We start from the raw sequence: 27,117 nt of genomic DNA, 5'->3' as shown, positions 1-27,117 counted from the left end.
CCAGATGAGGTGCATGTATACCAATGCACGCAGCTTTGGCAACAAACAAGAAGAGCTGGAGGCCATGGTGCAACTGCAGAGCTATGATGTAGTTGCCATCACGGAAACATGGTGGGACGACTCACATAACTGGAGTACTGTACTGGATGGATACAAGCTCTTCAGGAGAGACAGGAAAGGAAGAAGAGGTGGAGGGGTGGCCCTTTATATTAAGCAAATTTTGATGTCATCGAAATTGAAACTAAGGAAGATGGAGTTGAATGTCTGTGGGTAAGAATAAAGGGGAAGGCCAACAAGGCTGACACCATACTGGGAGTCTGTTATCGTCCACTCGACCAGGAATAAGAGGTAGATCACTTATTCTATAAGCAGCTAGGTAATGTTTCAAGATCATCAGCCCTTGTTCTTGTGGGTGACTCCAACCTACCAGACATCTGCTGGGAACTTAATACAGCAATAAAGAGGCAGTCCAGTAAGTTCTTAGAATGTATGGAGGACAACTTTTTGTTGCAGCTGGTGGGTGAACCCACCAGGGGAGGGACTATGTTAGATCTGCTGTTTGCAAACAGAGATGGGCTGCTGGGAGATGTGGTGGCTGGAGGTCGCTTGGGGCAGAGTGATCACGAAATAATAGAGTTCTCAATATTTGGTGAAGTCAGGAAGAGCACCAGTAAAACTCTTGCATTGGACTTCCGGAGGGCAGACTTTGGCCTGTTTAGGAGACTTATTCAGAGTGTCCCTTGGGAAGCAGTCCTAAGAAACAAAGGAGTTCAGGAAGGGTGGGCATACCTCAAAACAGAGATCTTGAGGGCACAGGAACAGACCATCCCTGTGTGCCGAAAGATCAGTCAATGGGGTAAACGTCCAGCCTGGCTGGGCAAGGAGGTTTTGGAGGAACTTAAGAATAAAAAGAGGATGTATCAGCATTGGAAGAAGGGTCAGGTCTCTAAGGAAGTATTCAAGAAGGCTGCTAGAGCATGCAGAAAAAAAATTAGGGAGGCCAAAGCTCAGTTTGAACTTTGAATGGCAACTTCTGTAAAGGATAATAAAAAATGTTTTTATAAATACATTAATGGTAGAAGGAAGGGTAAGACCAACCTTTGTTCTTTATTGGACAAAGTAGGGAACTTAGTATCTGAAGATGAGGAAAAGGCAGAAGTGCTTAATGCCTATTTTGCCTCAGTTTTTATTGGAAAGATGACTTACCCTCAAGACACTTGCCCGCCTGGGCTGGTTGATGGTGACAGGGAGCAGAATGGTCCCCCCATTATCCAAGAGGAGGCAGTCATAGAACTACTGAAATGCTTGGATATTCATAAATCTATGGGACCAGACAGGATCCACCCCAGGGTAATGAGAGAGCTGGCAAATGAGCTTGCAAAGCCACTCTCCATCATTTACCAACAGTCATGGCTTACTGGTGAGGTTCCGGATGACTGGAAGCTGGCCAATGTGATACCCATTCACAAAAAAGGTGCAAAGGAAGATCCTGGTAATTATAGTCCTGGTAATTATGACCTCAGTACCTGGCAAAATAATGGAACAGTTTATATTAAGCTCCATCACGCAAAATTTACAAGATGGCCAGGGTATCAGACCCAGCCAACATGGATTTAGGAGGGGTAGGTCATGTTTGACCAACCTGGTCACCTTTTATGACCAGGTAACCCACCTAGTGGATGCAGGGAAGGCTGTAGATGTTTTTTACTTGGATTTCAGCAAGGCCTTTGACATTGTCTCCCACAGCATACTCCTAGACAAACTGGCAGCCCGTGGCTTGGACAGGAGCACTCTTTGCTGGGTTCAGAACTGGCTGGATGGCCAGGCCCAGAGAGTGATGGTGAATGGTGCTGCATCCAGCTGGCAACCAGTCATCAGTGGTGTCCCTCAGGGGTCTGTGCTGGGGCCAGTTCTGTTTAATATTTTTATTGATGACATGGATGAGGGTTTAGAGTCCTTTATTAGCAAATTTGCAGATGACACTAAGCTGGGAATGCGTGTTGATCTGTTAGAGGGACAGAGGGCTTTGCAGAGGGACTTGGAATGGTTGGATGGACGGGCAGAATCTAATGGGATGAAGTTCAATAAGTCCAAGTGCCGAGTCCTCCACTTTGGCCATAATAACTCTCTGCAACGATATAAGCTAGGGATGGTGTGGCTGGACAGTGCTCAGGTGGAAAGGGACCTGGGGGGGCTGGTCGACAGTCGGCTGAACATGAGCCAGCAGTGTGCCCAGGTGGCCTAGAAGGCCAATGGCATCCTGGCCAGTATCAGGAACGGTGTGGCCAGCAGGAGCAGGGAGGTCATTCTTCCCCTGTACTCGGCACTGGTGAGGCCTCACTTGGAGTATTGGTCCAGTTCTGGGCCCCTCACTTTAGGAGGGACGTTGAGATGCTTGAGCGTGTCCAAAGGAGAGCAACGAGGCTGGTGAGGGGCTTGGAACACAAGCCATATGAAGAACGACTGAGGGAGCTGGGGGTGTTCAGCCTGGAGAAAAGGAGACTCAGGGGTGACCTCATCACTCTCTTCAACTTCCTGAAGGGTGGCTGTGGTGAGCTGGGGGTCGGTCTCTTTCTCCGGGCAACAACAGACAGAACAAGAGGACGCAGTCTCAAGCTGCGCCAAGGGAGATACAGGCTAGAATTAAGGAGGAAGTATTTTACAGAAAGAGTGGTCAAATACTGGAATCATCTACCCAGTGAGGTGGTGGAGTCACCATCCCTCGAAGAGTTTAAAAAAAGACTGGATGTGGCACTTGGTGCCATGATCTAGTTGAGGTGTTAGAACATGGGTTGGACTTGATGATCTTAAAGGTCTCTTCCAAGCTAGAATTTCTGTGATTCTGTGATTCTGTGATTTGTTGTTTCTGGTACACTTCTGTATCCTCCTAACCAGGAGTTACAGTCTCACTCACACTATTTCTGTGCCAATGGGAATAACAATGAGAGCAAATCCCCTTACTAAATTCTAGTCTGAATTACAGCTTAAGAGTGGGAGAGAGAATGAAAACAAAGCTGCTAAATACATGTGGTTTGCAAACAAGCAGGCTGCTGGAAGAGGACAGCCTCTGCTAAGACAGCTGTTTGCTATTTAAGTGTAGAAAACAAAATAATATATAATAAAAAATTCTTTCAGAAAAGATTTTGTTGTTAGACAGTTCAAACTCTGCCACCATACATAATTTCTTCTATTAATTTGTAGCCAAATCACTTGCTAATATAGCTAAGTTATGCAAAGCTCTTGAAAAGCAGTTCTACTGGCAACTTCAAAAGCTGAATCATGAAATTTCTTGTGCAGTGATGATGAAAACATAAACATTTTCCACTGAGAAATTGAAGTAATGCAAACATTCCAATCAATTCCCTTTCTTATACAGTTCCAGTGTTATGGAATCAGAGAATGGTTTAAGTTGGAAGGAACCTCTGGAGGTCATCTGGTCCAACTCTTTACTCAATTTGACACACTTGGAGAAGATTGCTTAGCATTGTGTCCAGTCAGTTTTTGGTTCTTTCCAAGGATGGAGAATCTACAATGTCTCTGGTCAACATTTGCCGGTACTTGGTCACCTTCACAATAAATAAGCTTTTCCTTTTGTTCAGACAGAATCTCCAGGGAATAGAAAAATAATGATATGGTAATATATTTTCATAGATTAATTTTAATTATTTGCTAAAAAAGTGGAAGAAGAAAAATACCCAGGAAGTTAAACAATTTGCAAATTACATATCATTAAGGAATTTCCCCCAGGAGATCTAAGCATGATGGCCAGAGGAGATGATAATCCATGCTTATGTTATTCACTAAAGCTTCCCTTGTATGTATTCAACAATAATGAAATCTAATTAACTATACACAATCCAAGGTTTACTTAAGGTTTAAAAGAGACAATATTCTCTTGAGTAAGATTTATTTCTGTTGAAATTTCCAAATCAAGCTCAGACAACCACAACATATCCAGACATTGAACAGTAAGAGTTCATAACTAAAATAACTTGCAAGAACTCATTTGACGCATAAGCAGCTAAAGACTTATCACAAAGAGTAGAACAAAGTGAAATTCTGGAGAGCAAGGGCTGTTATCAGGCTTTTCCTATGTGTCTAATAGAATCATGCAGAATGTAGAACACACTGTCCCATGATGGATCTTGCCTTCTCTTCCACATTTGTTATATAGCCACAGTTGCTATTTAGGTTTCCTGCCAGCTGAAATTCAATGCTAAAAATAATTCTTGGTTATTAAAGGCCTCTCTTCCAATGTCTTAGTTTGACATATGCAACAGAAAAATGTTTGCTTACTGACCAGAAACACTATTAAGTCACTTTTTTTTTTTCTAGTTCTAAAAGCAAGACATAACTGAGAAGATTTCTTTTACATTTAAAACAATGTAGATATGTAGATAAGGCTCTTGGAATATGATCTAAGTTTATCACTCCCATTTGCAAAGGAAAAAAATATGTTGGTCTACTACTGTAGCTGTTACAGTCATGGTGTATTTCTTCAGCACAAAACAAAGCACTGCAAAATAATGATGTGTACCTCATGTATGCTCAGCAGAACTGTAAGATGAAGAGTGGTGAAGGTGAGATAAAATATAGTTACCTTGTGAACAGTGAGAGCTGGCAGTTTTACAGACTGAAATATTTAATCCACTAAGAGCACAGTTCCTCCATTAACTGCACAAAAGAAGGCTTCACTAATGCTTGTAATGCAAATAAACACTTTGAAATGGGTGTTACCTGTTAAAGAGTGAATATATCTCCAAAAGAATTGCTATCCACTAAAATATTCACACTGGTAAAATGCCATTAGCCTACACTTAATATCTGTATGCCTGTATTTTACAGGATAATTTACATATTTCAAGGACACTCATTGCATAGCCAATAACACTGATTAGGAGAAATTAAGTTATTTGAAACTGTGTTACAAAAGAAATCCCAACTCATTAATTACATCAAGAATGACCTTGGTATTAAAGATTTATTCACTATCCTCTGTGACATTCAGATAAAGCTGACTGCACTATACATCAAGCACCGTGATACTCTGAAGTGCAGAGTCATAAATCTGTACCTGTTTATGTATTTACTGACTCATATGCTAGAAAACCCAAGTGCTTATTACTTCCAACACTGCTATGCATAAACAGACTCTGAGGAGAATGCATTTATGGCGGACTGCATCTAGTCAGTGAGAAGTCACAGAGGAGAAATAAAAAGTTGCAAGAAATCATCCTGACTGCTCTACAGGACACAAAAGTAATTTTCTTGTGGACAAAACAGCGTTTTATGCAGACCATATAATCCCTATAAATTCTTTCACTGAGAAAAAGTAGTGTTTTATATCCAAGATTTGAAAGTCATTCTGCAGGGAAAAAAAACAACGAAAAAACAAAACACTGAATTATGTTCTAACAATATAGTGGTAAAGGTTGTTGTTAAATTTGTATTAAAATGTTATCAGTCCCCCCTGAATTCTTCAAAAACAGAGGCAAAAAACAAGTCAGGAAAAGAAAGACAAGAACAAAGCATAGCAGTGGTAAGACAGTTAAGGCAACAGCAGAGGCAGAAGAAGACTAGGACCTTACAAAGAATGGGCAGATAGTATGAAGTTCTGAAAAGGCAGCACATTTAACAGACAAGTAACCTAAAACAAATAATGTTGAAAGTTATGACACACATCTGCATATATGAGTTATTTGTTGTTTCTCAGCAACCTACAATAAGGAGCCAAGAGGCAGAAAAAAATTACAATTTTTACACTGGTCCCAAAAATCCGTCTTTTCTGACATAATTTGTTAATGAATATGAATGAAGATCATTGTACTCCCTTTATTATTCTCTTTAGGATACAAAACAAAAGAAAATCTCCCAACACAACTTTTTGTCTGAAGAGCCAAAATTTGACCAGTTTAGAAATGTCATCACTGCTACATGGAGAAAGTACACAAGATCTTTATTTGAGTTCCACAGACATTAGTGGAGATATCTTCCACACAGCAGAACTCCATCAAGCCCTTTACCGTGCAGCTACTGCATGGTTTTTGACATTAGACTTATTATTGATTTGTAAAACTGTCTATCTGTAAAAGATTCACAATCAAGAATAATTTATAAATCTCAGAGCTATTAACTCACACAAACTACACGTGTATTCCCAGAGATGTTGGTTTATTTTCTTAAAGAAAGCAGAGCAAAAATTTGCCTAAGTTTCTACCAGTTTAATGTTGGAAACAAGGCTGTAGGAACCAGTAGAGTCTTATTTTGGAATTGAAGAAACATCTGAGATTGAAAAGAGCTCTTCCAGGATGAACTTCTATTTGTTTCAGCATTACATCACATAATTTCCACAAAAGAATGATTTAATCTTCACTGTAAACAACCAGGTTTTGTGTCTCTCATTATTCTTAGAGCTTAATCAAAGTAAGGACATAGAGTAGAGAAGTAAATGAATGAAATAAAATCATGGCCAATTAATAAATGTGTTCAATTTAAAAGTGCCAAAATATATATCTAAAGAATGAAAATTTACAGCAGAGTTGGACCAATATCCAACTCTTCATATGAATGCAAATATGTGCATATGTGTGTATGTACATATGCATAAATGTACACAGACACAGACACAAATATATGTCATGGTAATGTGGAGGTGTGTTTTTCTATTATCCAAAACACCTGAACTGCAGGAAACAACCTGGTTCCATATCCTCTTTCTCAAAAGCAACCCATGCAGTTTTCTGACTATGCTCTGCTACCATTCATGTTCAGAAAAAAAAAAAAAAAACTTCTTTTACATAACTTCCTACCTTTACCTATTCAGGTATGAATATTTTATATTATCCTGTGCTCTGCTTCTGTCATCTGCCAGAAGCTCACCTGTCTGTTCTGTTGCTACATACTTTTTGTTGCTCTGTTTCCATTTTTATTCCTTCCCTCCCAAATTCTGCTCTTCCACGTAGGTTGTTGAGCAAATTTAAGGAACAATGAAGTTTTTAGAAAAGCTAAAGTTTTTAGCTTTTCACATTTAATTCTTCATTGTTTCCAGTCAATAACTGCTAACATATTTCCCTACATTCTGTCTTTAAAAGTAGTAAGTAGTCTCCCTCTCTTTCTTCTTCTTGCCCTTCTTTTTTTGCAGTCTAAAATGCAAATCCCCTCCTTTATTGCGTGGATTTGAGAGCTGTTACTGCTTATATTTTTAAGGCTTTTGCCTTGACATTTCTCACTGGCAGTGGTAAAAAAGATCAGTGCTTATTTCTCATGCCTTCAGCAATAATGCTTCTGTCTGTATATATATAACACAGATTCCCTGTAAAACAGCACCTAAACATTAAGCTATAACCAAGCTGAGCATGATCAGAGGGAGGGATTACTTCTGGAGGGAGACAACTTGCTGCTATTTCCTCAAGGGCAAAGGTCTGACGCCTGCAATTCAGAAATTACTGGACTAATCTTCATATGCATAACCTCCAAGGTTTTGACACTGAAATAATTATAATAGTAAAGATAATAATAATAAATAAAGCACCCAAGAAATTGTTACAGCATGCATGCTGCCTTTTAAGACCTTGCAGCAACCGTATGGCAAATAGAGACAACTTCCTCCACTAGCTTGTCTGAGGACTTTTTTACTGATCAGTCTTCTTCTCTGGGTGCATACTAAATAGAACACCAAGATCTGATCACCTTTGTAAGCAGAGAGATCCAAAGCTTAACATTAGAGCTTTACTTCTTTTATTAAGCTCTAGGACAAAATTATATTTTTAGCAATCTATTAGAAATATAGAATCATTTATGTTGAAAAAGACCCTTAAGATTTAATCTAATTGTTAACACTACCAACCTAGTCTTACAGTAGCCTGCTCTTCTGCGTTATATGAAATTATATTAAAAAAAACCAAAACAAAACCAAACCAAACCATGGTCCTTTCTTCTTGTTGTACTTGAAAGATATAACCTTAGTAATTTTCAGGTAATTTTGTTCCTTGCCTTACAGCAAATTATATCCTCCTCCAGCTGCTGATAAGTTGCATGATCCCTGCAGTGTGGGTGATTACTCTCTGTGTGGTATTACAATGTACGATGTAGAGAAACATTGAGAGAAATCATAGGAAATGTAAGCTCTTTTTCTATAGAGTTTATTGTTAAATTTGTTACTGTGGTTGAAAACAGACAGAAATGGGATTTAGCCACTGTTGAACAGATTGCTATAGGAAATCTGAGATGCCAACTATAACAAAATTTCCAATTTACAGTAAACACACATGAGAAGATCGAATGGGACTCTGGGACACTTCAAATAATGTGGTTATTACACTCTATTGGAAGAACAATGAATTCACTGGACAATAATTTTTCTCTTTCTTTACAACAGATAGAAAGCAGTATTACACACTTGCATTAGCACCTCTGAAATGATAATGCAGCAGCAAGATCAGATAATTCCCCACAAATTTTTCATTAGTCAGTAGAAGAAAAGAATTAAAATAATTTGAGTGTTCTTTTCATAACTAGAAACATCAATCTTTCCTCTCACATGAAAACCATCTCTCTTATGCATGTGTTTTTTCAATTTAGTTGTGAAATTAGTAAAAAATATGTGCATAATATTATCTAAACACATATTTTTTGAAATTAAGACTAAGGTGAGACAAGGGATATGATGATGTTTAAGTATCTCTGAAAATGCCTAGGAGAATTTCTGTTGGTACTCTACTGTAAATACTGGCATTTCAATTATCATGCTAAAATTTACATGTCCCCTAGAAAAATTCACTTAAATGGTCTACGTTTACTTTGAATACATTTAAACATTTAGAATGGAACCATTCTGAGAAGTTTTCTTCTCTTTTTTCCCCTAAAGTAGTTCTGATGCAAGTCTTGTGACAGTAGCTAAAATTTACTGCAACTAGCATAACGCATCCAAGCAGCTGAAGTGGTAGATTAGATAAAGTTCAACTTCTAAGATACATAATGATTAAAGTGAGATGGTTAAAGAAGCTGATTGAGTATGTGAGATTACTTTTATCAGAGAATAAAATAATGAAATGGTTTGGACTGAAAGAGGGATTTAAATGTTGTCTAGGCCATGGTTAGGGACATCTGCAATAAGATGAAGTTGACCTTGAATGTTTCCTTGGATGAAGCATCTACCATGTTTCTGGACGCTGTTCACGTCCTTCACCACCCTCATAATAAAAAAATGTCTTCCTTACATCTAGTCTGGATCTAGTATTGTTTAATTTAAAACAATTAACTCTTTTTCTTTCACAACCAGCTCTGCTTAAAAGTTCATCTCTGTCTTCCTTATAAGATCCCTTTAGGTACAGAAGGGCTGCAACAAAGTCTGCCTGAAGTTTTCTCAAGGCTGAACAAACCCAGAGCTCTCAGCCTATCCTCACAGGAGAGGTGCTTCATCCTCTGTGATCATTTTTGGGGCCTTCCTCTGGCCCCCCTCCAACAGGTGCATATCTTCCTCTTGCTGGGGGCCCCACAGCTGGATGCAGTAGTCCATGTGGAATCTTATGAGGGCGAAGTAGACAGGAACACTCTCCTCCCTAGACCTGTTGGTCACACTCTGTTTTCTACAGCCCAGGATGCTGTTGGCTCTCTGGGCTGAGAGTGCACATGGCCAGCTCATGTTCAGCTTCTCACCCACCAACCACTCCAAGCCTGTGTCTGCCGGGCTGCTCTCAATCCATTCATCCCCAGCCTGCATCAGCAGTGCAGTTTGCCCTAACCTGGGTGCAGCACCTTGTACTTGCCCTTCTTGAACCTTATGAGATTTCCCACTTCTCAGGCTTGTCCAGTCCCCTCTGGATGGCAGCCCATTCTTCAGGCATCTAATATTCCCCACTTGGGTTGGGGTCATCCAGCTTGGCAAATAATTGTGATAGCTATTGCTTGTCATTGTATATAACAGTAAGCATGGTATACAAATGGGGGCTTATCCATCTATTTTTAATATTTTATTAACCTTTCATCTAAGTGTCATGTTCTAGTTTAAGTGTGCTATTTTAAGAGACACTCTAGGTTTCTGTCTGGTTTGAATTCCCCTTACCCCCAGTTTATATTTGACTTTCTTTTCCCCCTCTGTTGAGTATTTTCTTCTGAAGTTTTCATCAGACCTTCAGGATCACTATGGCAAGTTACCTAATCTGCATCTTCTTCAAACTAAATATTTCATCATAATCTTTTCTAATCACAGCAAAAGTCAAAGAAAGAAAGCTGAAAAATGAGTAGATTGAAACTGCAATCCCTTGAGCTAAATTCTCAACATCTTCAGTGGAAAGAAGGAATGCTCTGTCATTTCCACACCTGCTTTCATCTGTTCTCTCAGGTTCTTCCTGCTGTGAACACCCTAAAGGCTATTTCTCCTCTGAGTACATAGATCTCTTTTTAAGCTGCCATCTTATACACTTAACATTCTGTGCACTTGAGTGCACTTACCATTTGCTTTTTGCTGCAGCTATAAATAATACTAAGGGAATATCAGAGTCGAGGTGCCTTATCCACACATATGCAATGGGATCAGCAGGTTTTACAAAACATTTATCAACATAACATTTGGAGTTTTCACTCTGCTTTCATTTGAAAAAACAAGTGCTGCTACAAAGGGTTTGCTCTAGACAAAGTGGTATTCAATTATTCAAATTACTTTAGGCTACATTAGTTGTACTAAGCATTGTTCATTTTATTAATGTTGAACACTGTTAACATCTAAACAGCAATAATTCACTGCCTAGACAAAGATTTGTGAGTAAATATAATAAAGTAAACAAGAAGATACAGCTAATTTATTGAACAAATAATATACATGGCTTGCTAAACTGCTGAAGTCCTACTTGAAGTGAAATAATTCTTTTGTAGTCCAGACACATTGTATAATGCAATTAGATGCTAGTGATTAAAAACAACAAAAAAAGTAATTGGCAAAATTCTTTTAAAACAAATATTTTCTGTAGTGGAGAGGAGGATGGAACCAGTTATTGCAAGCAGAAGAAGGAAAGAAATTTGAAAATTAAGTCAGGGGTTCTGTATCTACCTAAAATGGGATTTCTACATATCTGAAGTCATATCCCTCCTACCCTTCAAGATGCCATGGACTTTTCTGCAAAATTCAAAAAATAAGGACATTTTTTACTATCCAAGCTTAATTAAAGTTATGGAAAACCCTATCTTAAAGCAGCTTAAGTTATCTTAAGGCAGCTTAAGTTATCTAAGCTTTAGAATTTGCCATATTTACTCAGATGGTAGTACCTTATGCCAGATACCTGGCTTCTGAAGTCTACCAATTTCTGCTGAGTCGTTTTAACAGACCCAAAACCAGCTTTAATTAAATGTTTTACTTGATCTAACATTTGTTGATCTTTCTGTAATTCAAAATAAAACCAGTCTGTGATTTGAATGGGGTTTTCAAAAAATGCCTCCCACAGATTACCATAATTTATTCAATAGAGTAATCTCCAGGCAGGTATCAAGCTTTTTTTGACTGTCCATATTACTACTCAAGTCTTTTGCAAGAATATAAGACTTAAAGAAGCAATGAAACTCCCATTTCCCCAAAAGATTAAATTTACACCAGCATAAAGAAGAGGGAAGATGGATAATAGTATATAAGAAAGTAGCTGACACTGCCTCCTCTTCTCAAAGGAATAAAAGAGCATCATATTTTCATTTTTTCCTCAGACAATAACCTATCAAACAGAGGCTTGCAGCCTTCAATATCTAATCTTTTGAAAACCAATATTAAATATATTTCGGTATATGTTTAGAAATTGTCATGAGCCAAGTTGAAAAAGCTCTGAAACACAGAGCAGGTGATTAAGAGAAATCAAATTGTCGAGAAATATTTATTTCTATGATATGTGTGCTAATACTAAAAATGTTTAATACTGTTTTCAATAATGCAGCTAGTCAAATGGCGTGTATCCTTGACTGCAGTAATAACCTGATATTAAATTTCAGTTAATTATCCTCGCTGTACTTACCATGTAGTTTAAAGTGTAATGGGTCTACTCATAAAAAAAAAATAAATAAAAAGCCCCAAACCCTAAAAGCAATATTCCGTACTCATTCAAACATTATAGACATTTTCCATCATTTTTCTTGTACTGAAGTTGTTTAAGACTACCTATTGATTATTTCACTTGACCAGGATCATAAGTAGATTTATTATCTGTATTTATTTTGAGTCATACAATCATGTGTAGCTGGTACAAAAAATGTGATTCAAGGACAAGTATCAAGAAGAGATTTCCCTGGACTTGTTTGTTGATTTTATCAATAGACAAAGCAGTATTATGAAATAAATGACAATGATAAGTGTGTCCCATAAGAAGCAACAGATGAATAAAGTTTAAGAAGAAAATCAGTGGTGACATTCAGCAATTGTATCTATGTAAGCAAGTTCCTCTACAGTAATATAATGACACAGATAAGCTTTGTAGAATCTCATAATAAAATAGTTTTTCAACAGAAAAAAATTTAAAAATGAGGGGAATCAATACATGTCACTTTTAATTAATATTAATGCTATGATAATTTGGGGATAAACAGCTATGTTAATTTTATTTAATAATTCATCTTCTGTTCAAAAAAAAAATTTACTTCTCTTTGATTTTATTTAAAATTTTCACGTACAATTTTACAAAGAAAATTTAAAAACTGTTGTTAATCCCATATGAAAAAGAAAATGTTTCCTTTGTCTTCATGGAAGACTTCTTATGCAGATCTTTATGCAGAAAAATGTTGTAATATATCCAAGTTAGACTTCTTTAGGAAATGACAAACAGTAGCATATCCTCCCAATCCCTGGCACAAGAGTTGCATATACATGAAATTTTAGCCTGGGATGTCTGCCCTCAGTAAATGTATTTAATGTGTGGTCAGGATCTTCTCTATGCTTTCACTCATGGCCATCTGCTAGGTGGGCACTGTTCCCATTCACAAGTGAATTGGAAATTTTCCTTAGAGTATTCATGGCAAGAAACAGGAAAAATAAGCCAAGGCTTTCCCCTTCTACCAGAATCTCTTTTCTTTTTTCTGCTTATAAACCATTGACATGAAGGCCTCAGCAGACTGAGAAAGTATGTCTCAGAAAACAATTTCTGAAAAGTAGAAAAACATGCAATGAGAACCAAAAGTCCTGCTACCAGAAGGTCTTGTTGCAATGGCACTGTAGAGAATAACAATAACTACTTATGGTGAGAAAAGATATAAATAAGAAAGTATCAATATGATAGGACATTCTTCACAAATAAAATTCCATGGCAGGAAATAACATTGGAGAATAAACTTTATTCTAGAGATAAGGGATGTTCTTCTAGAGATAAGGGACAGTCTTCATTTATGGAAACACTGTATGAGTACCAGTGTTTCCATAAATGAATTTGCTATTCTGAACTCCTTCATATCTGTGTAATTAGACATCAGTGTAATTAGATACTGTGTAATTAGACCAGCAAATAGATTCCCAAACACCTTTGAATGCAGGGTCTTAAACTAAGCTGAGTAAACTAAAACTATGGAAAACAAAATGAGCGGGGATCTGCCTGTGAAGATTTTGGTTACAGTGTTAACAAACCAGTAGGTCTGAATTCACCAGTGAAGTTACAAGGAGGAAAGTTGAAGTTTCAGTGAGTATGTGGTAAAAGAAGGAGCTTATGGGAGAGCCGTGTACCTTTCTTCCTCACATACAAAATTGCTATTTTTCTTTGCTGTGAACTGTTTGATTCTGTAAGAGGGTGATGATGACAAATCTTCTAAACTATTTCCATGGCTTTTGTCTTGATATCTTCCAGGCAAAACAGAGAACGAAGTGAATTAGTGTAACTGTGATTAACTTAAGGGGGCAAAACTGAATTTTCTCTTTTGGTAAAGAACAAAAAAGAAGTTAAATTACCTTTTGATAATGAAGGAATACACAACTGAGGCAAAGCAGTGATGGCTAGGAAAAAAACATGAATAAACCTACTAAAATGGTGTTGTGGGAATTGGTTCTCCAACCATGATTTGATGACACAACATTTTCATTGCCTAAGAATACATACTGCCTTCAACTGTTCTTACTTTATTGCATTTTATATTCAAAAACCAAGCAACTTATTCTCAGAGCACTGAAGAAGAAAGCATTACTAATGTTAATACTGTGACAGATTATTTAAATCAATTTCTGCTTCTGGGATTCAGAATGGGCTTGCAGGTTTTGGGAAGCTCTACATTTCCAAAATGACACTATCCCACACAGCACTTTATAAAATGAAATACAACCATGCAAATGGAAAACAAAATGCTATAATTTTCCTTCCTTCCTTCCTTCCTTCCTTCCTTCCTTCCTTCCTTCCTTCCTTCCTTCCTTCCTTCCTTCCTTCCTTCCTTCCTTCCTTCCTTCCTTCCTTCCTTCCTTCCTTCCTTCCTTCCTTCCTTCCTTCCTTCCTTCCTTCCTTCCTTCCTTCCTTCCTTCCTTCCTTCCTTCCTTCCTTCCTTCCTTCCTTCCTTCCTTCCTTCCTTCCTTCCTTCCTTCCTTCCTTCCTTCCTTCCTTCCTTCCTTCCTTCCTTCCTTCCTTCCTTCCTTCCTTCCTTCCTTCCTTCCTTCCTTCCTTCCTTCCTTCCTTCCTTCCTTCCTTCCTTCCTTCCTTCCTTCTTTCCTTCCTTCCTTCCTCCTCTCTTTCTTTCACCCTACCCCTTCTTGAGATTCCACTTCTTTGGGTTGATTCTATAAGAAAAGGGACTGGTTTATACCAATTTCCATGTTGTGTGTATAATATATTAATAAAACTTTCAAAGTATTTGTGGACCCTCTGACTTTTGCCATTGCTTTTTGGCTATGGACATCTACAAGCCTTGGGTTCTCCCTTCCCCTTCAGGCTGGAATGCCCCACTGTCTAGTGCTCATTACCATACAGCATCTCTTAAAGCATACTACAGAAATCACAGAGAAAAAAAGCATTTTAGCATGCATTTGGGAGAAACCAAATATAGAAGTCTAATGAAAATATGTTTGAAATTAGGTCACAGCCTTAATGTTGTGTTCAAAAGGCAGTCTCTGCAGAGAAACAGGGCTCTAAAGAAAACTATATATCCAATGAGTTTTTCAAGAAGGCTCTGCTTAGGAACTGTTCATACACATAGGCTTGTGCATGCAGCCTGGAGTGAGTCTCTCTCAGTAAATCTTATCTCATTTAAAAAATATTTTGCATGAGGTACACATCTCTAAATAAAAGCATACAAACATAATCAAATAATTCTGGAACTTCTATCCATTTTTCCTCTGTCCCATAACTTTTCAAGAACCAGATTGTTTCTTATTCTAAACCAGAAAAGTGATTTCATCAGATATATGTTGCAATTATTGTCCACAGAGAAAAGTTAGATTATTTCTTCAAATCTTCATCCAGTATCTAGATGTTGGATGGTACCAATTTACCTTTTGGAAGCATAATATCTTTAATATGTTGTCCTGAGGTGACTTTATGATGCTGAATTGTATCCTCATTCATCTGTTTAGCCCAGAAATAAGTTTTGCATCTTTAAAACTAGATCTGAGAGTGAAGGGAGAGAGAAGGAGAACCAGTGGATTGTCTGAGACGGCTGTATTCAAAAACATAAAAATAAAAACTTTAGCTTTCCTTCTCACAGTCTGTGTTGCCTGCAGCATGGACAGCAGGAGAGAGCTCTCCTTTGCTTTTAGTCATTTTTTTCAGCTAGATGAGGCAGAGAAATTCCCTGGACTGTGGCTTTTGTTTTTCTTGGAACTGATCAGTCCTGTTCTGCACCAAAACACAAAAAATCACAGTGAGATCACCGCTGTGGCCCACCGGGGCCTGGGACATGGCATTTTCCAGTGCAGTAGGGACTGATAAGAGATTGGGTGAGCCGAGCTACACCCCACTACAAGGACTTTCTGAGGGTACCATCTCTGCAGAAGAGCAAGAAATTTTGTTTAATACAATTCATTTTTTATTCTTGTGAATACTTTGCTTGTTAAATAAACAGTGTTTTCCCCACTTTTTCTCCAAAGAAAAATTTTTCTGAACAAGCTGGAGGATGGGCTACTCAAATCTGCTTTCTAGAGGGACACCTTTGGAGGTTTCCTCCCAAATTTGTCCTAAACTGGAACTCATGTATATTTATATTGCTAAGGATTAATTATTTTCTTGTCACAATGTTTAGACAAGGCTAAGCACATATCACAATGAGCTGTAACAATCTCACAAGAATATTTTCAGCAATTATCATAACTAGATACAACTCAGGAGTCCATCAAGGGATACTTAATTGATTTGAAATAATTATCTAATCATAAAGACTGTGTGTAATTAATAACAAACAAAATCAGCAAATAGTCAGCAGTCTCCCATTAATCAGCACTGTGTCAATCATCTGTATCATCTAGTTATGTAAAAATTGTGTGAAGAACCTGAGGAAATAACAAAATTTTACAATGATGTCTTGTGCTAAGTACTCCTTCAGAAGGAATAAACATTGAAAAAAAGTCCATGATGATAAGAGGGTGGAAATGAATAGCCCTCTTTCAATAGCAGGCAGGTAGACTAACCTAGCACGCTTCCATTCCTCTCATTGGACTCTTCCTGATTGTCCAAAAGACCGAGCCAGGATCAGTGGTAGGAGAGAAAACAGAGGCCCTTCTTTGCCTGAAATTCTCTTAAACTCTGCCTGGAACACAAAGACTCACAAGGCCAGAAAAAACGTGAAAGAACAAAGATGGCATGAAAAATATCCTGACTTAAATTTGGGGTAATAAATTGAATTTTATCCTTCTGTGATTTTTTTTTAATGTTTCTCACGGCATTAGACGAAGTAAGATCAAAAGAGGCAGATATTCCTTAGAAACACAAAAACTACAGGAGCTGACTTTGTATCTTATTCTCTTACTTTGCTCCCCTATTTTTTCTAACTGCTGTAATTCCTATTCTCTTGATTATGCATTCTAACAAGAACATTCCATTTTTAACCTCACTTAAAAACCAAACAAAACAACTCTCCCAAAACCCTATAAATCTGCTTTCTCTAGCTGAAAAGCCAATAGAGTTATCATGCTTTAAGAAGCAAACAGATTCCCGCTAATCCATTTCTAACAATTGTTTAAAAAAATAGAGTATTCTTCCTATTCCTGCAGGAATACATAGCTCAAACAGATTTTTTGTCAGTAAAGACAGAGGGAATGTTTTAAATAATCAAAAGTAAGCTTCTTCTAAAATGCATTATTTTCCCATTCCCAACACTCATTGCAAATCAATATTCATTCTGTGTGTTTTTCCCAGCACATCCTCTGCACAGTGTTCAAACAATCTTTAATGAATCCTGTACTCTATACTTATTCACTATGGCTTTCTTTGTACATTCAGAAAGGGACACACGACTGAAAATTACAGCAGACAGAAATATAAGGTGTGTTAGGAAGAGATAAGTTATTTTCAGAAAAGTAATTTCAATTATTACTAACAATCTGTGCCAGTGTTGCTCTGCGGGCTTCAAAGAGTTCTTGTAAGAGCAAAGACAATGTTTTACTCACTGTCAGCAACTGTAGTTATGCAGGAATTAGCTTATATGAACCACCATATAGATGAAAATAGCATTTATTCTCAGAGTGGAAAAGAAAATGAGATGCTCTGTTACCTAAATTAGTTGAATTAAATTTTCATTGCCCTCACTGAATATTAATCACTCACACAGTTTGTCTTCATATTGTACCCAAAATCTTCTCTAGTTCTTATACATGTGTACCTCAAATCCCTTTCCTTTTACATATATTTAGAATCTATATATCACAGAATGACAGAGTAAGCTGGGTTGGAAGGAGCCCCCATTCGAGTCCAACTCCTGGCATTGCACAGCAGCAGCCCCAAGCGTGACACCATGTGCCTAAGAACATTGTCCAAATGCTTCTTGAGCTCTGCCAGGCTGGTGCTGTGATTACTTCCCTGGGCAGCCTGTTCCAGTGCCCAAACACCCTCTGGGGTGAAGAAAATTCTTCCAATGTCCAACCTAAACCTACCCTGACACAAGTTCAGGCCATTCCCTCAGGTACTATCACTGGTCACTGGAGTGAAGACTTCTCTTCATCTTCCCCTCAAAAGAAAATTGCAGACTGCAACGAGGTCCGCCCTCAGTCTCCTCTTTTCCAGGTTGAACAGATCAAGTGACCTCAGCCACCCCTCATATTGCTTCCCCTCAAGGCCTTCCAACATCCTTGTTGCCCTCCATCGGACATTCTCTAATAGTTCAATATAAACTGCACATATTATTCAAGGTGATGCTGCCCCTGTGCAGATGGAGTTTAAGGTTAAACACAATACATTCTAAAGGAAGAGGGAATGATGCTGTCAAAGAGAATACTACTGTATATAGTATTGCAATTTACAATCCTAACAGTCCTTGTACATTAGTTTTACAGAATGTGTAAACTCGAAGCATGAAAGTATTTTCCTAAATACAAACTTTTATTTTTTTTCTGTTTAAGTCAAAAATCTAACCCTGAACAAGCCAACCCCTAATCTAAGCAGCACATCCTTAGTGGTCAAAAAAGATTGCAATATCTGAAGAGTGCACCTTATGGTGGAGAAATGCAATGGTATTTACTTTTTAAAAAATTATTAACCAATAGTTCTTAGGAGCTAAAAGGTAGAGTTGCCTGTCTCAAATGCTGTTAAGGGCACAGAAGGGAGGAATTTATGATAGGAAAGTGCCAATTCCAGGCCTGGCAGAGGCTTGGCAGAGATCTGGCTAGCTCATCCTGTTCAAGGAGATCAGACAAAATTCCCCCATTGACAGACTGTGAGAAGAAGCGACTGCTCATATGCATGTCATTGCTCAAACAAAGGTTCCCCCAAGTTATGGGAGAGATGGAATCTGTCACCACCATGACCACAACACTGGCCTCTGTGGATACATGGAACTTGGGCTGTATAAAGGTGGTACAAGGCTCAGAAGATAAATTCAATGATGTCAGACCGAGGGGGAGGTTAACAAAGCTTGGAAAGAGGGATATGTTATTGATAATGGGTACAGAGAATGCAAAATTGAGGGACCACAAGGATATTTGGCATAACTCCCAAGATAAGAAAGAAACTACAAAAACCATCTCAGCAACTGTCCTGAAATAAATTCCAGCTGGGTAAAAGGTAATTCCAGCAGTAGGAGATTGCAACCACTGAGTCAGGGACCACCGACCCAAGAAACCCACTGACTCAAAAGAAGAGAACGACTGAGAATGCAGACTAATTACATAAGGAATGAGGGAATAATTTAACCAACAGAAGATAGAATACTAGTTATTAAGGAAACTGTGTAACATGTAGCCAAGAAGCATTACTTTCCCTGTTTGCTAAAATTTATTAATAGTGAAAAGATTTGATAGTGGTGGATTCTGTGGACTCAGCACCTCTTTCTACATAGAACCTACCAGCAGAAGGCTGAGCTGAGTCCCCAGTCTCACCACCAAGAGCCCCAAAGTGATGGAGAACACCACACACCTCTCTCTCCCCATCCCTCTTTTCCTCACTTCTGTGCCTCATCTCCAGCTCTCCCTCTGCTCTCTCTCCCTCCTCCGTACCCTGCCAGGTCTTCTGCCTCTCCCTCTCCCTTTTCTAGCTCTTTCTGACTCTCTATCTCACATTTATTGTTAAAAAATTCCATATGGGTGACTTTGGCATATGGTCTCATTTGCACCTTAATTTGAACAGAGGCATATTCTGCTTGTTGTATCTTAAAATTAGTGAAAAGAAAAATTCACTCTGTCCTTTTTTATGTCTAGAGGTTTGTGAATGATAATATTTAGCATCCTAGTCAGTTGCTTTATAAATGCTTATGGGCAAAATCCAAAATTGTACTCATTATTTCTCATTATGACTCTTAAGAAAGCGGAAAAGTTTCATGGATGCCAAGCATGAGAGTTGCTATCCATTTTTTCTGTGGAAGAGATTAAATCCAAAAAGTAGAGCATAGGGTCCAAATGTTGATCAGAAACTATGTTAAGTCTTCTTATTTTTTAACCAACTGAAAAAGAGGTTAATGGGTATATTTCTTCAAAGCTTAAATACATTTCTACTGACTACTTTTCTTCATAAGTTCATTTGCTATTTGCTGAATATACTTTGTAAAGTCAACTGATGAGTTTTGGACTGTGCCTGGCTCTTGCAGTTCATCATCAGAAAGAAAATCTCTGCCTGCATTCCCTTAATGCAAACTGGTGATGCAGTCTGGGTAGGAATTATTGTCTTCTGTCTCTGTTACATATATCATTCAATTAAGTTTTGACTATGTTTCTGTAGAACTTCTATGTTTTTAAAGACACATATTTATTTCTAGACATAAGATTCTTCGCCTCATTTGTTTTCATATATAACAAGGTACTAGTTCCTAATGTAGCATCCTATGACACTCCTGTGACAATTCAGTTGAATTGAAAACGTATATTAAAAGTGCTTCCATGTATTCACAATTCACCCATTGAATTTTTTAAATGCATCTTGCTTTTTAGACCATTCACATTTCTTCAGGATGCATCAGAGCAGCTGAGCTACGCACCAGTTCATGGCAAGTTGTCCTAAAGAATCTCAAATTATCTGAATCAATACCAAAAACCCAAGATAGCTGTCCACAGACTAACTCATCCTTCCTGGCCACTGGAGGTCCTTCAAACAGAGGTGATATAACGTTTCTTATTCCCATAACAATTCTTCTGGTGGTACAAGAAACCTACACCATAAAAAGTTGTCTTCATTTCACTCATGGCCCATTTGCCTTCAAAGTAAAATGAGTGAATGGTAGCCAACAACTACTTTTCCTTTAAGTTCAGGAATTTCAAGTACTGCGGTAGTTCAGCTAATGCTTTATTTTCTCATATTTTAGTATAATCTCTTATTTAAATGTAAGAATGTTTTTACTAAAAAAACCAAATATTTGTGAGAGATGGATTGTTTATTTCTTTCCTAAAAACACTATGACAGGTATTCACTGAGCATTTAAAACTTATTTTTGGTTCACTGAATATCATATATGTAAAACTCTGTACTAAAATTAATAATATTAATAGAAATTTTAGCACTAACTCAGATGGAAGTTGTTTTGTTGCTTTTGCAACTAGTAATTCAAGGTCACACATCCAAATTTTCTTTTTTTCATCTAAGTAAAAGGAACAGAAAATATGGACCACAAACAAAATAGTACCAAAGATATATTGAAAACTTTTATTAAGTGTTCAGGGACTCAAATAGAGAAAGAAATTTATAGATGAAAATGCGACTGCTAAGACGATATGAAAGCTTATACTGATTACTTATTACATGCTTCATTACTTAATTAATCTACTACTTGCCTAAACTTACTTTCAGAATACATAGCACATCATAATAAAAGTGATCAGGGTCTGTTTTGCTCAGTAAAAAAAGTATGTGAAAGGAAGCCAGCTAAATCTTATTACAGCAAAGCTTGTCTCCTGCTGACATGAAAGGGAACTGCACAGCTAAAGCTCTTCAAAGGTTTTGAAGATGTACAGCATTGTAATAGTAGTCAAAGAGATCGTGAATTTGGGAATGTGTCATCTGATGAGTACCTCATATCTGAATGCCTTTATTCCACCTCTCTGTGTTACACTTTAACCTACTCAAAGCGATCATGCCAGTGTCACAGCACTCAAGCAGCAGCATCTTTAACCATGAGTCACTGACATCAATCACTCTTGCTTTTTTAGCATACCAGAAAAAAAACCAACTGGCTTTGTTCCCTATAAGAGATTTTTCACTTTTAAGTTAGTGTGATAAAAGAAAATACAAAAGCAAACCAAAAATATTCAACATTTAAAAGAGTATTAAAAAACTTCTTGACTTTCAATGACATTGAAAAAGACACCTGTAACATTCAGATCCTTAAAACAGTCTTCTCTAATTTGGCCATACATAACTGATACAATGAACACTTCTGCTATTTAGACACAGTACGAACAAAATAATGGGATATAGTAAGAAAAAATTAATATTATCTATATTAAATTTCTCAGTCTATGAGCAGGCGCGTGATTGAATGTGCTCCCTTTCTTTTTGTACGTTTGAAGATGGGGCACATGTAAGCATTTTGTGTAACCTTTTGAATGACACAGATGTGCACTCTAATATAATAATTCTGAACTTGTAAATTGAATTAACTTGTTACAAAGCAAGAAAAAATATGTAACTTTTAAATCTATACATTCAGACAGCATTTAAAGCCTTAGAGACAAAAAAAATCCCAAGAATCCCAAATTAATCCAGGGCAAGACTAGCTGTGCAAAATTTTCTAGATAGGTCAGCTGGTTAAAAAACTTCAGTTTTATTTCTGTTGTTTCTATTACTTGAACCCTGTTTTATTTTTTCATTGAGTTTAAGGTAAAATTTACTTCCCAACTTTAGGTTAGATACTGCCTTCAATGAGTGCTAACTGAATTAAACATTTGAGTCTCATCATCCTTCCTCATAATTCAACCAGTTCAATCAACATCTATTTTTGTTAGGTTAAATTCATAAAAGAGCATCAAAATGAGGACATAATTCTCACTTTTGTATTTTGTAAGTTAGGCAGCAATGAATGACACAGTCAGTCAGAGCTATCAAATCCAAAAATAAAAAAACTTGGTTCTTGTTCCTTATAGAGGAATACTTCTTTATTTTTGATACAGCCAAGTGGTAAAAGAAGATTATGTTTTTGAGCTGCCTAATTAGAAATTATTTCCATCACAAAAATTTAACTTTCTGTTTCATCAAAGAGCAAATAAATAAATAAGCATTGCTGGTTTTCATGGACTATGATTTTTTAAACACAGAATATTTTGTAAATGGATTCAAATGCATAATTTTGAGACAAGTTCAAGCATTGCCACTCAGACTGAAGCAATTTTTAACTGAAAATTAAAATAACATTCATGCATTCTTTGAGAAAAATCAAAATCAAAATCACTACATTATGGTGAGAAGTGACATAAAGAGTGCATTAATTGTCTAATCTTTATCAGCATAATTTTTAAAAGGTTAAGTCCTGTAATCTGAGTAGAATATGCAAGTATAATTTAAATGTTACAGCTAGCTTCCCCCTATTTTGTACTTTTACAGTTTGTGGCTTTTATTATAGCTTTCCTATTTAAAATGCTTTCCCACCAACCCATTTTTTTTTCTTTAGGTTTAGAAATTTAGTGAAAGAATAGATATTAAAAACCACTATGCCAGACAACAGGAATAAGAAGATATTAGAGGATCTGCCTTACCTGAGTCTCTTACTCTTCATCTAATTGAATTAAAAATACTTAAGACTATATGAAGAACAAAGTATGTGATATAGTGAGAAAAACGAGACAATCAAAAAGTCAGTCAGGTGGATGATAATAATAGAACCTGACTGTTTGAGTACCATTTAACTGGCTTTATCTACTTTAGTAATTGATTGCCAGACACCATTCTTGACCACTTTTACCAGGCTAATAGCACAACATATTTAGATGATCCAACCAATTCTTAGTTCTCCTTATGCTTCATAGTTGGGAGTAATACAGATCACTGAATAGCATTCTGAGAGATACTGAAAAGAATACCAAAAAAATGTTGCTTTGGATTTTGGTTTTTTTTTGCTAAAATACTTATAAACACTGACTTAAATGGTTATAGACTGCTAAGGAGCATCAGACATTAGAGAAAAATATGTTTATAGAAATGAAAGTCAAAATTATGGTGAAATAATTTTTGTTATTTACCCAAGACAGCACAAACACTTCATTGGACCTGAATGAACAAAACACATACACGAAAACACAAGATACTTACTTGACGACTAGCCAAGGCCTTAGAAATATGTTTTCCACTGAACAGTCTTGCAAGCCTCCACTGAAGACACCAAAATCCTGATAATTCAGTAGCTTTCACTGAAATAAAACAACAAAGTTTTAAACATGGTCAGAAAATATTGTTTTTCTTGGCGTGATACTGTAGCAAAAAGAAAACAATATAGACATTGGAATTTCCTTTGCAGAAGAACATAGAGATGTTAAGATGTGTATCCTGGTAAACCCCTAGAGTCTGAATTACGGTAATGCACGGATTTTTATTCTTAAGCAGGTGTTCAAAACTGGAACTCTAATTGAAATAATTAAATGTACAGCAACGGTATTTTCAAGGTTTGTAAGTAGCTTGGAAATAACACACAAATTCATATTTCATGCCAAATACCAGAAAATGAGTTAATTTGAAAACCTTTTGAGTACAATCAAATTAATTACTGTCTTAGAGAAATAAAGAGGCATTGCTTCTGAAACTTCAGAAACCACTAAAAGTACTCAAACAATAAAAATAATCTAGTCCTGATTTTGGAAAAATTTAGAACTAAATCTGTTATAGACATTCTTTTTCTTCATTTATATATGTTGCTTACCAGGGCTCCTCGAATATGCCCTATATCAATGTAACCTCATTAAACAATTTTCATAGTTATAGTCACTTAACTAATCTCCCAGTACATGATGCCAATAATAATGAATACATCATCCAAGAAAAAGTTAAATAAAGATGTATTAAATCACCAAGAAATTATTTGGCATTGTTTTTGTACGGATCCTATCAGAATATCCAATGACATGTATGTACATTCCTAGTTAGTGTGAATCCATAATTGGAATCTAGTTATACAATATAAGAACTGAAATAAACTTACCTTTTATTTTTTTTTTTTTTTTCACTTGATAAGCTTTAGTGTCTATGGATCTATGACACTGAAACAATCTGCTTCATATGGAGGACAAGTCAGTTTTAAAAAACATGTGAGACAGAGAATTACCCACTGTACTGTAAATTCAACCAGTAAATATGTGAACTTTCTTTACCAGGAAGCTTTGTTAGCTTTATTAAAATGCAGAGTTTGCTTTAAAATACTCATGAATCATTCATAAGAAATAGGAAAACTACAGGCAAGCCTAACCCTTGGTTTCATATGTATGTGTTTTGTTTTGCCCCCCAACAAGATATCATTTTTCAAGTCAAGAAACATTGCTACTGACAAACAAGTTTTCAAATATACGCTAAAGTCTGTGAACAAATGTTCGGGTCAAGGTATCATCAGAAATTGCAAAAATGGCTCCACAATAATGTCACTTTTACTGCCTCTCATTTGCCTCCTTGTAATATAACTGATATCAAAAATCTCTAGTTACCCCAGAGAACCTACAAATAGTAACAGCTAGAAAGCCAGCAGCACCTGCATTGCACAGCGTAAACCATTTATAGATAAAGTGCCAACTGTCCCAGAAAAAGACTGCTGATACTTGGTTATAACTGAAATGTGTTGCCAGTGACACGGCTTAATTGCACGATGGCCTGTAATTCCTTCATACAATGGAAAATGTATCAGTTTGGATTAGTTTTTCCTTTTAAAGTATTATAAGTTTGCAGTCCGGTCTGGTTTTTTCCACTTCAGAATTTGTAAATTTCTTCATTGCTAAATTCTGTTTTAACATTTGCTATCGTTTTCTGCCTTACATCCTCTGATCTCTCCCTTCATTTCTTTCAATATTTCACTGGGATAATTGATCTCTGGCTAGGGTTAATCTTACAGGAACTGTTATTGATATCTTTATGAATTATAATTCTATTAAGAATGACTGCTGAGTTGTTCTTTGATCCTGCTGTGTTTCCTACGACTATTGAGGTTCTGTTGAAACAGTGAGATATGTATAATTCATCATATCATTACTAATAATATATTAAGTTCATGCTATTGCCATTGTGATTTCAAGCAAATAATACATTGTAGTTATTATTAATATTAATATTAATATTAATATTAATATTAATATTAATATTATTAACATTAATTTTATTGTCAATACTAATCATCAATTGCTGTTGTCGTTATTAATTAGTTTTAGAGCTTTTTTCCTCTAAGCTACAGTATTCACAGTGACTAGAACCCAACACATTAAGCCATTGTGATGTTTTTAATTTTTTACTTTTATTAGTGTGCTTTCTTAAGATCCCAATTTTGTCCAAGAGTTTTTCTTCCTGCTCTACACTATTTCTGGGAATTCACAACCAATTTTTTTCCTTTTGATGTGATGTGTAATTAACTACCTGGTATAGACTGGTAATGATGTGCAAGGGTCCATTTTTCTTTTTCTGGGTTTGCAAATGTTCTGCTCAATGACATAATAAACAAGCCTAATATGCATTATAAATACTAAAAAGTATCATAATAGGAAAAAAAAAAGCTCTTGGTATACTGGAAATTACAAAATTTTGGTTCAAAGGTGAAATGAACGTTAGTGGTCACCTACCAACTTCTTTTAGACCACCATTCAGAGTGAGAACACATTATAGGTGAGACTGGCTACATATAGATGCCTAATGATATCCAAATGGGACAGTCAGATATAAAAGTGGATTCTATTAGTTGACCTTTTGAGGTGGTCATCTGGCCATGAGTAAATATCACAAGACATCCAACATGACATTAAGGTAGCTAAATCCCACTCAGCTATGCTGTGATGTTTTGAAACCAGATTTGAGATGAGTTCTGAGTATGCCAAGAGCAGTAGAATGAAATCACTAGACAAAATATCTTTCCCTTTTAGAGGATGACTCCACGAGGTGGAGTGTCACAGATTCTCAAGAGGAAATTAAAAAATGGCAGTGAAATTCTGGTGATTTTGAGACAATAGAAAAAAAAAAAAAAGAAAAAACAGGAAGAAATAACCCCAAAACCCCAAAAAACCCCAAAACCAAACCACCACCACCAAAAAAAAACAAAACAAAACAAAAAAAAAAAAACCAAAAAAACAAAAAAAAAAAACCTAAGGGACTTTATTAACACAGCAAGCGTGCTTTCCCAGACTAATTTCCCCTTGATTACTCAACTGAATAATGTGCTGAGCCTACTGCTAGCTCTGCACCCTGCCTTCCAAAGCTAGTGAAGAATGCAAATCTCCAGATTCAGGGTGAGATGTTCTTGCCCTTTAGAGCATGGGATACAAAAAGATAATCTTAGATATGTCAGAGTTGGGTAGCATACACAAAAGGACTGGTGATCTGAGAGGATGTATACAACCACAGATTTTGTAACTCCTCCCTCCTCATTTGCTTT

The 27,117-nt window shown here is 36.6% G+C and overlaps 1 protein-coding gene across 3 annotated transcripts in view; it reads right to left on the bottom strand.

The window, feature by feature from the left end:
* Positions 1-27,117, bottom strand: part of CDH18 (cadherin 18) — a 495,634-nt gene that overhangs the window by 365,110 nt on the left and 103,407 nt on the right. For all 3 annotated transcript variants that reach the window (XM_063162451.1, XM_063162508.1, XM_063162461.1), the window contains exon 2: positions 23,814-23,911. The gene's annotated coding sequence lies outside the window, so the exon portion shown is untranslated. The remainder of the gene's footprint in view (positions 1-23,813; positions 23,912-27,117) is intronic.

This window comes from Melospiza melodia, chromosome 1 (genome assembly GCF_035770615.1).
Source record: "Melospiza melodia melodia isolate bMelMel2 chromosome 1, bMelMel2.pri, whole genome shotgun sequence".
Classification (NCBI taxonomy): domain Eukaryota; kingdom Metazoa; phylum Chordata; class Aves; order Passeriformes; family Passerellidae; genus Melospiza; species Melospiza melodia.
This window is presented reverse-complemented; position numbering and strand designations above follow the sequence as displayed.